Here is a 15,708-nt window from a genome sequence, read left to right as displayed (position 1 = left end):
AAGAAAACTACCAAAGGTCACATAAAACCAGGACTTACTTGAACTTGAACCTACCTGCTTCCCAATTAAGGGCTCTCAACTACCACCACATGTTAACTCCCCCAGATCTTCTTCCCCGCCATACTCATCAAGCTCCCCAGGCATGCTCCAGGGAGTGGGCGGCACCTGCTTTATGATGTCATCGAGGCCTTGCAGTATGATGTCAAGGACCCAGAGTGCCTACCCTGCCCTTCCTGTGGGGAGTCAGTGGCATTGAGAGCAAGGTCAGAGGAAGGAGAGCCTAGATGACACAGAGCTGGGTGGGGACCAGCTGGGGAGGGGGCTGATCCAAGAAGGCCCACACAATGAGCTTTGGTTGGAGGCTTGGCTGTGCCATCCCCCATAGATTTTCTTGTTTGAAATGGAGCATGGAGCCCCGGAAATCAGGACAAAGGCACCACCCACAGTTCTGGTCTCGATGACTCAGATTCCACCTCCCACAGCCTCCTCCTGTGTGTGTTTCTGAATGTGTGTGTACCGGAGCATGTGCCCCGCCAGTGCGTGAGGCTGTCAGCTGTGCACGCGTGTATGCGCGTGCATGCACAAGGAGGGGGCCACATGTACACATGCCTGAGCTGTGTCCCCCTGCATACCAGTCTCCAAGCCTGAGCCCTGAGAATGTGATGACCAGTGGTGTCAATGACAATAACGATGTTAATAGCTAATGCACTTCTTTTGTTTAGAGACACTGTGCTAAGGCGCCTTCCATTGTGTGGAATCTTTACAAAAGCCTGGGGTGAATACTATCATTATTGCCATTCTACCGGTGATGAAACTGAGGCTTAGAGAAGTTAAGCTGTTCTTCCAAGGCCACACAGCCAGAAAATGATGTAATTTTCAGATGCCAAAGTCTGTGCGCATTAAGATGGGGTTCCCTCCTTGCCCTCTCTAGAGTGTGGAGATAAGACCCCAAGGGTCCTTTGTAACCCAAAACCACCCAGCGCTCTGAAGGAAAGGGGGCCAGAAGTCAGCTTTGGAAGAGAAAGGGGGGTAAATAGCAGATAGATGCCTGAGCAGGAGGGGGGCAGGGCAGTTGTCTCTCAGAACAGGTGTCAGAGAAGCTGTGACAGCCACTTAGAACCACAGTGGCAAGCCTCCTTTACATGGCTATTTGCATATATTTGCATTCATTTGCATCACCAAATCTGTGGAAACGGCCTTAATGGTCCCTGCCTCAGAAGACTGGCAGAAGCTGAGAGGGTGGGAGTGACAGGGAGGGCCTGGGGAATTCAGGAAGGGAACGGAGGGAAGAGGCAGTGCTGTGGAGGCACTGGGAGGTGCTGGGCACTGCTCAATTTGCAGGAGAAAGCAGGAAGATTCTCTCCCAGGTGCCCTGAGTCTCCTTCTCGCCCAGAGTCTATCCCTTGAGGGCAGCAGGAAAGGGGGTGGGAGATTCAGAGAGCCGGGAGCAGAGCGAGGTTTGGGACCTGGGTTGGTGGGCAGCGCTCAGGAGGAAGGCCGAGGCTCAGACCTCGGTCGGGACCCCAGCCGCCGGGTCCTGGGGAGGCTGGCCAGAAGAGAGAAGGCCTCGCTCTGCGTCTCTCCGCTGGGGGGCCTCCCACTTGGCTGCCCGAGCTCATTGGCTCGGTGTTGGAGCGCCATCTAGTGGACATGCTCCAGAAAGCACACCTTCCTCCTGCCCGCTCTGGTGCAGCCCCTTCCTTCCGGTGCCTGCACAAAACCTGTTTCGACTTTGCTAATGCCGAGAAAGGGCATGGTGCTGAAGTAGGAAGCTCCGTTTCAGAAGGCCTCCGTCTCTGCTGTTTTTCTGCTCGACCCAATTTACTCATGTTTCGTATTTTGCCTCTGAATAAGCCAAAGAAGCTATGCTCACACTTCAAGGCGGAAGCAAGAAAATTAATCATTCTCTGAGTTTTGTCCTAGGCCCCAAATACCTGATAACATCTAAGAAAAGCCAGATCCCAAACATGTTCCAGTACATTACGTTCAAACAAACCTTAGCTGACCCCTACCTTCGGTAATTTATGAGATAATGCCTATTGTTCATTCACCTGATACTGGCCTTTGATTGGATTGTACCACGGACTCCTGAGGAAACAGTACCCCGGACCCTTTGCCAGAATAAACCCCTAGCTCCAAGCAACAAGACTCATTCTTCTCTCCTTTCTGAGTCTCCTGGACATTCCCTCTGCTATCCTCTGTCACTCACATGATTCAGTAAACTGTTTTCACTTTCTTTGGCTCACATTTGATTTCTCTCCTACATGAAGCCAAGGACCTTTCTGGTTGATCCTGTGGGACCTAGGTCCTTGGACCCAGCCAGCCTGCATCAGTGCAATCTGGTCCTGCAGCCCACATCTGAGTGGAACCTCGACTTTCTGGAGGATCACCCTCAGGGAGCTTCCCACAAGGCTCAGGCCAGCCTAAAATTGGCTGATAGAGCTGAGAGGTTAAGAGCTCAGGCCCTAAAGGCAGAAAACATGGCTGTGCCGATTGCTAGCAGTGTGACTTTGGCAGATGAACCTTCATTTTTTTTAAAGATTTATTTATTTATTTATGATAGACATAGAGAGAGAGAGGCAGAGACACAGGAGGAGGGAGAGGCAGGCTCCATGCCGGGAGCCCGACATGGGACTCGATCCCGGGACTCCAGGATCGTGCCCTGGGCCAAAGGCAGGCGCCAAACCACTGAGCCACCCAGGGATCCCCCAGATGAACCTTTAAATCAGTAATCTCATCTGTAAAATGGGGGTAATAGTATTTACTTGTGAGAATGAAAGAAGATAGATGTTAAGAGTTTATCAGTAGGGTCAGGACTGAGCAATGCAAGTGCCTGGAACCCCAAATGTAAGGAACTTGGGACTTATATGACACTGGAAGCTTCTTAAAATTTGTGTCCTAAGCTCCTGATTCTTTTCGTTCTAGCACTGGCCCTGCTTATCAGCACATTGCCTGGCACACGAGGAGCACCTCATCAGCAGGAGTTATGGGCGATGTTGTTATCATATGGTTACTGCTGTGATGATGTTAAGGGCTTGGGAAAGGCAGCACCCTATCTCCAAGACCCAGGAGAAAGGAGCACCCCAACTCCCATCTGGCCTGGTCTGGCAAGGATGTGAAGCGAGATCAGAGGCCAGAGGGGTGAGGGACCACTTCCCAGTGATTCAGGAACAGAGAGAGAAAGTCAGGGGCAGATAGGAATGGAGGGGAACATGGGATCATAAATCTCTCATGGCTTCTCAGATGACAAGGAAGAGGCTCACAGATAACTAGTGTGGTATGTTGGTGAGAGTCTGGGGTGGACTGGTGCCACATTATGGCCCTCTGAGGGGCAACCCTGAAGGACATGGTGAAGGGAAGTTCCACCCAAGGAGCAAAACTCTGAGCAGTACATTTGGTAATCAGCTTCATCCAGAAGAAGCAGCAGTCTGAGATTGGATATTCCCTGACTCCTGGGGAGTAGTGAATGGCTTGGCTCATTCATTGGTCAGGAGCCTGGTAGGAACAAAACCAAGATCACTGACAATGAGGGCTAGGGAAAGGTAGATGGACAGACTTCTGAAAGCGGGTACCAAGTGTGCAAACTTCTAGGTCTCAAACACCCTCTAAAGCATCTGCTGCCAGAGGCTCTCAATAAAGCAGACAGAATGATTCATGAGGTGAGTGAATCTCTTCCTGTCCACACCAAATGCCTGCACAATAGCTTTTGATGCTATCAAAAGGTCATGGTACCAGGAATGGGGACAATATATGGGCCCAACAGCATGGACACCTCCCACCAAGACTGAGCTAGTCTTACTACTCTGAGGGCTCAATCTGCCTGCAGCGAGACCCACGATGAGCAGCTGGTGTGGTTCTCTTCCTCAGAAGACCAGCCAAGCCCCTGGTAGCAGATGGATTGCACTGAATCCCTTCCTTCCACACTGGAGGGGACAGTGATGATCTGTCCTTACTAGAACCAGGGTATGCTTGGGTTTGAGCTTGTCTTCCTTGTCCACCATGCTTCCACAAAGAAGGTACAATAATGAGGTCACCTAAGACTTATATACTTTCAGCTCTTATATTTAGATTTCGATTCATTTTGAATTAATTTGTGCATGGGATACGAGGTAATAATGAGATGGTACTCAATTCAACAGATTCACTGATCTTACGTAGTTGTACCTCATCACCCAGAAGCAGTGGGCCTGGAAGAACAGTGGAGCAGCCTGTCAGATGCTCAGAAGTTGCCGGCAGGAACATAACACATGTGGGTTTGGGCCCTGAACGTGGTATTTGTTTTGAAGAGCACTGTGTCCCCTATACCTAGAAATTACAAGTCCCAGAATCAGCGTGGAAGTGGAAGCGGCCCATCTCACTCTCAGATCTGTACAATTTTTGCTTCTTGTTCTCAAAACAGTAGGCTCTGTCAATTAGAGGTCCTAGTTCCCAGAAAGGGAGAACTGTAGCAGGGAACATAGTAATGTTTTGCACTAAACTGAAAGCTGTGACTTCCACCTGGCCCCCTTCTGCTCCTCATGCCAGGGGACTGATAGGAAAAAAATGACATTCATTACTGTACTGGTCAAGGTCATTGATTTTGATTATCATGAGGAATAAGAGCTGTAGATAGAATGCATGTAGATGCAAAAAGGGCAGGGAAGGGTATGTCTGAACCCAGCTAGGAGATTCACTGGGTATCTCTTAGAATCTCCTACCCAGTTGTAATTGACAATGGACAACCTCAACAATGACGATCTCCAAAGGAAAGGCAACCAAGGGCTCAGAGCTCTCAGGGATGAAAGCCTATATAATCTCATTAGGTAGATCTATAGAGGTTTAACGGAAGGTAAGAGGAGGTGGGAGACAATATCAAGCATGGAGTCAGGACCAGCTACAGCAGTGGGGACTGTGGCTTGATTCATTAACCCTTTGTCTTTATCCTCCTTGATTCACATCTAGCATTATTGTGAAGGGGCCTTGTTTACAGTGGATTGTACCTCTCTTTCTGGGGAAAAAAATGATGACAACTTTGTTCTCATGGACAAAAATGGAGGCCCCATATGTAGTGGGGAAGTCAGATATAATGCAAAGGTGTGAGTGGATCTCGGTGGCTCAATGGTTGGACAGTATTGAGACACAAACCTTTTCTCTCAAGTGCCTTAACTACCTCCTTGCTTTCTTGGACGCTGCCCCCCACTTTCAGGTATAGATGAAAGGCCACACTGTGTGATGTGGGATCTGGTTTCTGGGTGCCACCAAGGTTGGTTGACAGAACCCAGAAGCTTGGGGTGAGCCCTGGGCCATGGGAATAGGCTGTGGTTGGAAGCTATGGGCTACTCCAAGGTAAGCTTCCTCTTTACAGCCTTCTAGAGGAGTCTGACCACATGCTGAGTGCACACATTGGCCGAGCAATCTGCAGGGTTTCTCTTTGGCCCCCAGGAAGCAAGTCAACATGGTAAGGCATTGAACCACCTTGCCCTGTGTCTTCCTTGTGCAAATTTCCTTCTTCCTCACCCTCAGCCCCGTGGGCTTTTACCTGAATCCTGGCCACAAGCTCTGCTTCTAGAGGGCTTAGGACAAGGGGTTTCTCACCCTGTGTGGTCCACACCGGGGTCAGTCTCAGAGCCTGAGTCTCACCACTCCAGCATTGCTGTTGAAACCAAAGGAATAAAGACCCTATGGGGGCAGGAAGTGACCAACTACTTTTTTGCGGATGGGGGCACAGGAATGGACATCTAAGAGACAAAGGAGGAGAGGGCAGGCAAAAACAGCAAGGAGGGAAAGGGAGCAGAGGATAGAAAGTTAAGTCCCAATGAAGGTCATCCCCTATACATGAGTCTATGTAGGAAGTGTCCTGGGGAGGAGTGGCTGGATCCAGCAGGACAGGGAAGACAATATTCCCTCCCCACAGTGAGAGGACACACTCATCCATGCAAGGCTGGGAATGAGTTTCTCTGAGCACCTCCAGACCTCCATATTGGTGGGTGGGAGCAGTGTCTGACTCTCAGATGACCTGGAAAAACAGTAAAAACATCAGGAGTGAGTAGGTAGTGCTGGGGGCAGGAGGAGGCAGCACCAGCTAGAAGGTCCAGAGCAGCACACAGTGATAGCTCCCTTTTCCACTGCCAGTAGGCCAGGAAGGGCTAGACTAGAGCCAAGGGATCCACCATCTTGGCCTAGGCCTCCCACTGTCTGACTACTCCAAACCCTTCAATTCATAAACACTGCGGGCCCATGGCACAATCTCATCTCCAGAGCACAGCCTTGCATTCCAATGGAGTTGTGTGCCCCAAGAGGAACTGGCCCAGTGGCATTTGGGTGGCTTGCCAGGAAGCAGGGCAGGAAGAAGTTCAGGTCAAGACAGAGAGAAAAGACTGAACTTCTCTCCTGTCACCCCTGCACCCTGCCCTTCACCACCTTGCCTTTCTTTAGATGTATGGGAAATGCACTAGGCTGGGGGCAGAAATCTTGGCTTAAAACTGTGGTCTGTTAGTTCCTGGGGTCATCCCAGTCATTCTACCTCCAGGCAACGACCCTCTTTTCCTGCATTTTCAAGGCAGAGAGAAGGCCAGAGCAGCTGAGGGATCTGAACTCCAGGCAGTCAGCTATGCTTGCCTGGGATATATACATGGGACTGGAGAGGCCCATCTATGATAGAGTATATGGATATTTTTCTAAGGAGGAGTCCTTAACTGTCATCAGATTTTCATAAAAGTTTAAGATCTGCCTGTGCTGTCCAGTATGGTAGCCACTAGTTGCATGTGGTTCTTTAAGCACAAATTAAAAACAATAAAGTAAAATAAAATAAAATAAAATTAAATTAAAATGTAATCCAGCTCTTCTGACTCACCAGCCACATTTCACTGTCTTAATGACCATATGTAACTAGTGGCTACCACGTTGGACAGCACAGATGCAGAACATATTCATCAGTAAGAAAGTTTTTTTTTTTAGTAAGAAAGTTCTATTAGACAGTGCTGCCCATTGCAAATTTTTTACCACTTTATTAAGGTATAATTGATAAATAAATTGTATGACTTTAAAATATACAACCTAATGACTTGATTTACATATATATTATGAAATGATTACCATAATGAAGTCAATCACCTCACAATTACCATTGTGTGTGTGTGTGTAGTCAGAACATTTAAGATCCACTATCCTAGCAAATTCCAAGTATACAATACTGTATTGTTAACTATAATCACCCTGCTGAACATTAGGTCCCTGTCCATTGACCTTGCACAGGGAAACTGAGACCTAAAGAGGGGGTAAGCTGCCCAGGGCCCCAAGGGGAGTCAGTCGTAGTGGCAAGACTAGATGCCCTTCATAAAATGTAAAATTGTATAAAAATATCTTCTTGGACATACAGCTAGCTGTTCCACAACAGTCTGGGATGGAAGGAGATAGGGCTCCAGTTGGGGCTCCAGATGGGGGGAAGGGCGGGGTACTGTGTTTGTCCCTCCCCTTCCACCCCCTCTCAGGGCTGCCCTAGCCCTTTAGGATAAAGGAGGCTCAGAGGTCTAGAACTCCCTCCCCTCCCCCACGATGACCTAATCCTCACAGAAATGTGAGAAGGGGAGTGAGGAGGGGCTTCGAGGAGGGAAGCTGCGGGGGGGGGGGGGGGGGGGGGCGGCGGGTGGAGATGGTGCAGTCCTCAGGCCATAAAAACTGGAGGTAGGGCGCAGCCCGGGTGGCTCAGCGGTTTAGCGCCGCTTTCAGCCCAGGGCCTGATCCTGGGGACCCCGGATCGAGTCCTGCGTGGAGCCTGCTTCTCCCTCTCCCTCTGCCTGTGTCTCTGTGCATCTCTCTCTCTCTGTCTCTCATGAATAAAAACAAAAAAAATGGAGGTGGGGAGAGCTGTGCTGATCTTAACCATTCTGCATGCAGCCATCTTCTAAAATCCAAGTCTGCACCTATTACCCCATGCTTAAACTCTTCTTGGAATGGAGACCAAATCCCAACCCTATTACTAGGTTTGTTCTCACCTCAGGACCTTTGCACTTCTGGTTCCTTGGCCTAGGACTCTCTCCTCCCACACTCAATTGACTCCTACCCACCTTTCTGATCTCAGCTTAATTAAGCACATACATCCCCATCCCTCACCCCCCACCCCAGCTAGGTCAGCTTCCTCTGTTACAGATTTTTTTACTGCTTCCCTTTAGAACATTCATCTTGTTTTTTTTTTTTTTTTTTAAGATTTTATTTATTTATTCATAAGAGACACACACAGAGAGAGAGGGAGAGGCAGAGACACAGGCAGAGGGAGAAGCAGGCTCCATGCAGGGAGCCTGATGTGGGACTCGATCCTGGGACCCCAGGATCACGCCCTGGGCTGAAGGCAGGCACTAAAACTGCTGAGCCACCCAGGAATCCCCCTCATCTTGGTTTGTAATTCCTCTACACATTTATTTGGGGGTTCTTTGGTAAATGTCTCACTCCCTAGTAGACCAACCTCTCCATAGTCTATTTCTGCTTATTATTATATCTCTCAACCCTTGAGCAGTGGTTGGTCCAGAAGACATGCTCAATAAAAATATGACAAAATACAGTATCCATTCCTGATCAAAACTCTTCAGAGTGTAGGGATAGAGGGAACATTCCTCAGCATCTTAAAAGCCATCTATGAAAAACCCACAGCAAATATCATTCTCAATGGGGAAACACTGGGAGCCTTTCCCCTAAGATCAGGAACATGACAGGGATGTCCACTCTCACCACTGCTATTCAACATAGTACTAGAAGTCCTAGCCTCAGCAATCAGGCAACAAAAAGAAATAAAAGGCATTCAAATTGGCAAAGAAGAAGTCAAACTCTCCCTCTTTGCAGATGACATGATATTGTACATAGAAAACCCAAAAGACACCACCCCAAGATTGTGAGAACTCATACAGCAACTTGGCAGTGTGGCAGGATACAAAATCAATGCCCAGAAATCAGTGGCATTTCTATACACTAACAATGAGACTGAAGAAAGAGAAATTAAGGAGTCAATCCCATTTACAATTGCACCCAAAAGCATAAGATACCTAGGAATAAACCTAACCAAAGAGGTAAAGGATCTATACCCTAAAAACTACAGAACACTTTTGAAAGAAATGAGGAAGACACAAAGAGATGGAAAAACATTCCATGCTTATGGATTGGAAGAATTAACATTGTGAAAATGTCAATGCTACCCAGGGCAATTTACACATTTAATGCAAGCCCTATCAAAATACCATGGACTTTCTTCAGAGAGTTGGAACAAATCATCTAAAGATTTGTGTGGAATCAGAAAAGACCCCGAATAGCCAGGGGAATATTAAAAAAGAAAACCAGAGCCGGGGGCATCACAATGCCAGATTTCAGGTTGTACTACAAAGCTGTGGTCATCAAGACAGTGTGGTACTGGCACAAAAACAGACACATAGATCAATGGAATGGAATAGAGAATCCAGAAGTGGACCCTCAACTCTATGGTCAACTAACATTCGACAAAGCAGGAAAGACTATCCACTGGAAAAAAGACAGTCTCTTCAATAAATGGTGCTGGGAAAATTGGACAGCCACATGCTGTCCAGAATGAAACTGGACCACTCTCTTATACCGTACACAAAGATAAACTCAAAATGGATGAATGATCTAAATGTGAGACAAAAATCCATCAGAATCCTAGAGGAGAACACAGGCAACACCCTTTTTAAACTTGGCCACAGCAACTTCTTGCAAGATACATCCATGAAGGCAAGGGAAACAAAAGCAAAAATGAATTATTGGGACTTATTCAAGATAAAAAGCTTCTGCACAGCAAAAGAAACAGCCAACAAAACTAAAAGACAACCTACAGAATGGGAGAAGATATTTGCAAATGACATATCAGATAAAGGGCTAGTTTCCAAGATCTATAAAGAACTTATTAAACTCAACAGCAAAGAAACAAACAACCCAATCATGAAATGGGCAAAAGACATGAACAGAAATCTCACAGAGGAAGACATAGACATGGCCAACATGCACATGAGAAAATGCTCTGCATCACTTGCCATCAGGGAAATACAAATCAAAACCACAATGAGATACCACCTCACACCAGTGAGAATGGGGAAAATTAACAAGACAGGAAACAACAAATGTTGGAGAGGATACGGAGAAAGGGGAACCCTCTTGCACTGTTGGTGGGAATGTGAACTGGTGCACCCACTCTGGAAAACTGTGTGGAGGTTCCTCAAAGAGTTAAAAATAGAGCTACCCTATGACCCAGCAATTGCACTGTTGGGGATTTACCCCAAAGATACAGATGCAGTGAAACACCGGAACACCTGCACCCCGATGTTTCTAGCAGCAATGTCCACAATAGCCAAACTGTGGAAGGAGCCTCGGTGTCCATCGAAAGATGAATGGATAAAGAAGATGTGGTCTATGTATACAATGGAATATTACTCAGCCATTAGAAATGACAAATACCCACCATTTGCTTCCACGTGGATGGAACTGGAGGGTATTATGCTGAGTGAACTTAGTCAGTCGGAGAAGGACAAACATTATATGGTCTCATTCATTTGGGGAATATAAAAAATAGTGAAAGGGAATAAAGGGGAAAGGAGAGAAAATGAGTGAAAATATCAGTGAGGGTGACAAAACATGAGAGACACCTAACTGGGAAGCGAACAAGGGGTAGTGGAAAGGGAGGTGAGCGGGGGATTGGGGTGACTGGGTGACGGGCACTGAGGGGGGCTCTTGGTGGGATGAGCACTAGTTGTTATGCTATATGTTGGCAAATTGAACTCCAATAAAAAAAATATGAGAAATAAGTGAAATCTTTGAGTGGAAATGTTCTTCCTGCAAGAAACATGCTCCTCGGAGTCCATTCCCTCTTCAACCAGCCCATCTCATTAAGACCCAATGTGGGTGATGTATGTGCCCTCTAGCACCCAGAAGGAGAGCAGGGGAAGGAATGAGCCCTGGAGGCCTTTGGAGCCAATGGAGGTGATCAGGAGTGCAGTGCCAGGATACTGGATGAGGAGTAACAAAAGTAACAAAACCGACAAGATGACAACTGGGGACCTTGGGAGATGGTAGAAATACAATGATTGCAAAGTGGTCTAATATGGCAACAGGATGCCATGGGATGGTTGATTAAAACAAGATCCTGGCATGTACCAGAATGAGGGAGTAATAGGTATGCTGGTTATGCAGAGTCACCGTGGAAGTGACTAGCAAAAATAGAAATAAGGAATGGGAAACATTTATTGAGCACTTAGAGTGAGTGCATCAAGCCCTTTCCACACACCCATATATTTCCACAGATTAATCTTTACAACAACCCTGTGAAGTGGGCACTATTCTATCATCTCCATTTTGCAGAAAAGGGAACAAAGGTACAGAGGGATTAAGTAACTTGCTCAGGTCACACAACAAGTAGAGGTGGATCAGAATTGGACTTTGGAGACCACTCTTACTATGGTCCCCTAACTGACGGTGGCTGTGATGTTCTAGGATTTGGGTGGAGAGGTGGAAGAGCAATGAGAGACATGGAAACGGGTATTGGAACATTCCTTTCCACAATCCCCACTGCTTGGTTCTGCCCTTCTGCCCACTGGTACATGTACCCCTTTTGTCCCTAGTGTCAGTCACATTTATTCTTACTCCTCTTTCCCTGTAAAATGCCAGAGAGGCTGAATCAAACGGCACAATAAAGAGTATGAGTGAGAGAAAGACTGTGCTGGTCAAGGGGAGGACTCTGGGGAAATGGGGTATAACTGAGGGAAAAGTTCCAGACAACTGAGGTTTGTGACTAACACCAAAGGGTTACTGTAGGTTATAACAGCTTTTGAGAGATGAAACACTGGAGAACTGGTTCACTCTTTTTGGTTTCTGGACTGTACCTTTCTTTCTTTCTTTCTTTCTTTCTTTCTTTCTTTCTTTCTTTCTTTCTTTCTTTCTTTCTTCTTTCTTTCTTTCTTTCTTTCTTTCTTTCTTTCTTTCTTTCTTTCTTTCTTTCTTTCTTTCAGATTTTATTTCATTATTTATTCATGAGAGACACACAGAGAGAGGGAGAGGCAGAGACATAGGCAGAGGGAGAAGTAGGCTCCATGCAGGGAGCCTGATTTGGGACTCAATCCCAGGACTCCAGGATCACACTCTGGGCCGAAGGCAGGTGTTAAACCACTGAGCCACCCGGGATCCCCCCTTTCTTTTTTTCTTTTTTAAAGATTTTATTTATTTATTAGAGACACAGCGAATGAGAGAGAGAGAGAGAGAGAGAGAGAGAGAGACAGGCAGAGGGAGAAGCAGGCTCCATGCATGGAGCCTGACACGGGACTCGATCCCAGGTCTCCAGGATCACACCCTGGGCTGAAGGCGGCGCTAAACCACTAAGCCACCGGGGCTGCCCTCCCCCCTTTCTTTTTAAGATTTTATTTACTTATTTGACAGAGAGAGACAGACAACACAAGCAAGGAGAGCAGCAAGCAACGGGAGAAGGAGAAACAGGCTCCCATTGAGCAGGGAGCCTGATATGCGGCTTGACCCCAGAACCCTGGGATCATGACCCGAGTTGAAGGCAGATGCTCAACCAGCTGTGCCACCCAGGTGTCCTTGGACTATACCTTATTTTTTACTGTGGGTCCATGCATACACTGGGTCACAGGAGCCCTGCAAATGTCATTTGGATTAGACCAGAGCAGCAGATCAGATGGTGATGGTCAATAATGGGTCTCTCTTGCCAGGGCGAACTGTTGGAGTCCAGGGTTATGGTTTGGAGACGGTCCTTTCCTATCACCCTGAGCCCATCAGGCCCTGAAGGAATCACAGACAATACGCCAAAACGGAATGGTGGGTCAGCCCAGGTTCCCAGGCATGGCAGTTCTTGGAGTAAAGCGAGTTCCCTGGCTCAGCCTGGCATTGCTGATCTTGCTGTAGGTAAACCCCTTGGACAATGAGGATGAAGGAGATCTGGCTAAAGAGCAGGGACCCTTGACACCCACTCAGAGAAGCAACCCCTCCAAGGGATACTAGCCACCCACACAGTCTCGGTCTCACAGCTATGAACTGGTTCACCTCCCACACTACCATTCCTGCTACTCTGTTTTCCTAGGGTGCCTTCAGCTCTATTAGGACATTCCATGACTACTCTCTGTCCCCATTTTACTCAGACCAACAAACCTCCTCTCTCTAAATCTTTTTGGGAGGTATATACTGTCCCAGGGGACCAGTTGATTTGGTTGTTTTACCCTACTCTTATGTACTCATAGGAAAGATCAATCCAGAACTCTGTGCTCCCTTTTCTTGAGCCCAATGAGGGTTCGCTCCCTTCTGCCCACCCGCCAGGGGCCAGGGCAGACATCTGCCGCAGGCTTAACCTCTGAGTCCCTGTGCCTCCACACCAGACCTGGTCAGTATTCTCCCCTTCTCTGCTCAGGTATGGAGGAGGGCAGAAGACAGCCTAGCCTCTTCACCAGGATTCCTGAGGGTTTGGAGAAAGATACAATGTTCAGGGTCACAGAGTCTGGAATGTTTCCATTCACTGCCTTCATTCTCACTCATCTCTGTATTGACCTGTTTCTGCCCTTAAAAAAGTTGAGAATTGGGATGCCTGGGTGGCTGAGTGGTTGAGCATCTGCCTTCAGCTCAGGGCGTGATCCTGGCATCCTGGGATTGAGTCCTACATTGGGCTCCCTGCAGGAGCCTGCTTCTCCCTCTGCCTATGTCTCTGCCTCTGCGTCTCTCATGAATAAATAAATAAAATATTAAAAAAAAAAAGAAAAAAGAAGGTTGAGAACTAAAGAGGGAGAGGGGAAGGAAGACCCATGCCTGCCAATCCAGAACTGCAGGCTCAGAGATACTCCCTCTTCTAGCTCTCAAGGACCCTAGAATTGGCGTCACTGGGCTCAGGCTATAGGAATCCTTTGAATCTTCCCTGTCCCCTCAGTGATGGATTATGGAAAAAAAGAGAGAGGCATGGACATAGACAGAGGTACAAAGAGAGATGAGGCAGGGAGATAGACCCACAGAGAAAAACCACAAGGAGATTCATAGTGAAGAAAGATAGAAATGTATTCAAAGGAAGACAGAAAGACAAAGAGACAGAAATAAGGGAAACAGCAAAATAGATATGGGAGGTGCATGTTAGAGAGAGCCAGGAGAAAAAAGAGAGAAGGAAGGTACAACCCAGGGACCAGAATCTTCACCCACCACCAAATTGCTGAGCCAGACAAGGAACACGGAGTCTTGGGAGAGAGCTGGGTCTCCCTTTCTGCATCTCTACCCTGAGCCTCTCACTCAGGTGTCCTCAATGTGGGTTCTCTAAACTTGGATGGGAAAAAATATTCTATTATTTCACTAATCTGTAGCTGGAATTTAGCATTTCCTTCAATTATGACAGTAGCCACAGACCACTCCTATTAACTATAACTATGGGTTTCTCACCAATAAAAATCATATATTTTTGTATGGTATTACAGTATTGCAGATGTTCTGAAATATCATTTATGCTCCTCCCTGCTTCAAAATTATGTAAGGTATCAACCTACTGCTAGATCTTATCTAAAGCATTAATAAAGAAGCCCATATATTACTGTATCACATTAAAATAGTTTTACAACTGTATTACTATATAATTGGTTTCCTTTGTAATCCTACATATTTCATCTTAGGCATTTTAAAACATTATTCTGAGACTGAGTACATAGTTTTACCAGATTGTCAAAGGGGAATTTGACACAAAAAGTGTCCAGAACTGTATCTGGCCCTCCCAACCCCACCCCAGTAACTAACCCCACCCCTCCAAACTCCCTGTGCCCTATAGTAATTCACTGGATTTCCTTCTCTTGCTGGGTGACTGGGAAATGTGGGAGAGGAAGGGAGCCAGAGAGGGATGAAGGAGAGAGTGAAGGAAGGAAGGTCGGGAGGAAGCATCCTAGACCACTATGCAGTAGAATGAAAGTTCATCAAGGGTAGGGGGTGGGAGGGGGAGGGGGGAATCTCAAGTCAAGGTCAGCTGTCAAAGGAGTCCCCTTATTTCCCAGGAATGGGACGACCTTAGGATCTCTGCTGAGCTCGGTCACTGGCTGGGAGCGGCCCTGTGGGATGGTGGCCTTAAACTAGGAGCTCACGGATTTCAGGGAGAAGCAGCTGAGGTCCATTTCCAGTCTTTATTAAGTAGGAGGTCTGTGAAAATCATCCTCCTGGCCCTGCAGGTGTCCATTCAGAAAAATGTCTCCTAATCTGTAAAATGGAGGTGTTAAAATTCCCTATCTTAAGAGCTGTTTTGAGGATTAATGGAAACTTGCAAAGCAATATTTGCACAGGGCCTGGGACAGAGTCAGCTCTCTGTAAGTGGTAGTCATTAGGATGGCCATATTAATGATTAATTATTATTATTATCATCACTCTCTTTGTCAGAGAGAAGGGCTCCAGGAAGCTGAAGATGGCAGATCCTCTCCAAGCTGGGGCAGTTGGGAGAGGTGAGGACCACTTGTCCACACACCCCTCACCTTCTGCTGAGGCAGGGGTCTTCCACTAGCTACTGACTGCGCTTGTGTTTGCTGACTCACAGCCAACTTCCTCTCCTACAAACAGGAAAACACAACCAGACAGCGGTGTCCCCCCTCCCCCCTCCCACCACACGTAGCTGAGCCAGTGCAGGTCTGAGGGGGAAGTGCCTCGGGCTCTGGGGGACAAGCTCCAAGGCTGGGGCTCCAGGCAAGATTGGGGAAGAGCAGAGGAGCCGTTTCTCCTCAG

General features: G+C 47.3%; 2 long non-coding RNA genes across 6 annotated transcripts in view; one reads left to right on the top strand and one right to left on the bottom strand.

Moving 5' to 3' along the window:
- The window catches only part of LOC144314013 (uncharacterized), a 44,816-nt gene extending 44,582 nt beyond the window's left edge, over nucleotides 1-234 (bottom strand). For 4 of the 5 annotated variants that reach the window (XR_013379655.1, XR_013379656.1, XR_013379654.1 and 1 more), the window contains exon 1: nucleotides 55-202. This is a non-coding gene — a long non-coding RNA (uncharacterized LOC144314013). Of the gene's footprint in view, nucleotides 1-54 lie in introns of all 5 variants that reach the window. The other variant, XR_013379653.1, reaches the window with a different exon arrangement.
- On the top strand, nucleotides 198-2,236 carry LOC144314014 (uncharacterized). Its single transcript, XR_013379658.1, has 2 exons — nucleotides 198-263; nucleotides 723-2,236. It is a non-coding gene; the product is annotated as an uncharacterized LOC144314014 (long non-coding RNA).
- Nucleotides 2,237-15,708: the final 13,472 nt, after the last annotated feature.

This window comes from Canis aureus, chromosome 5, assembly GCF_053574225.1.
Source record: "Canis aureus isolate CA01 chromosome 5, VMU_Caureus_v.1.0, whole genome shotgun sequence".
Classification (NCBI taxonomy): domain Eukaryota; kingdom Metazoa; phylum Chordata; class Mammalia; order Carnivora; family Canidae; genus Canis; species Canis aureus.
This window is presented reverse-complemented; position numbering and strand designations above follow the sequence as displayed.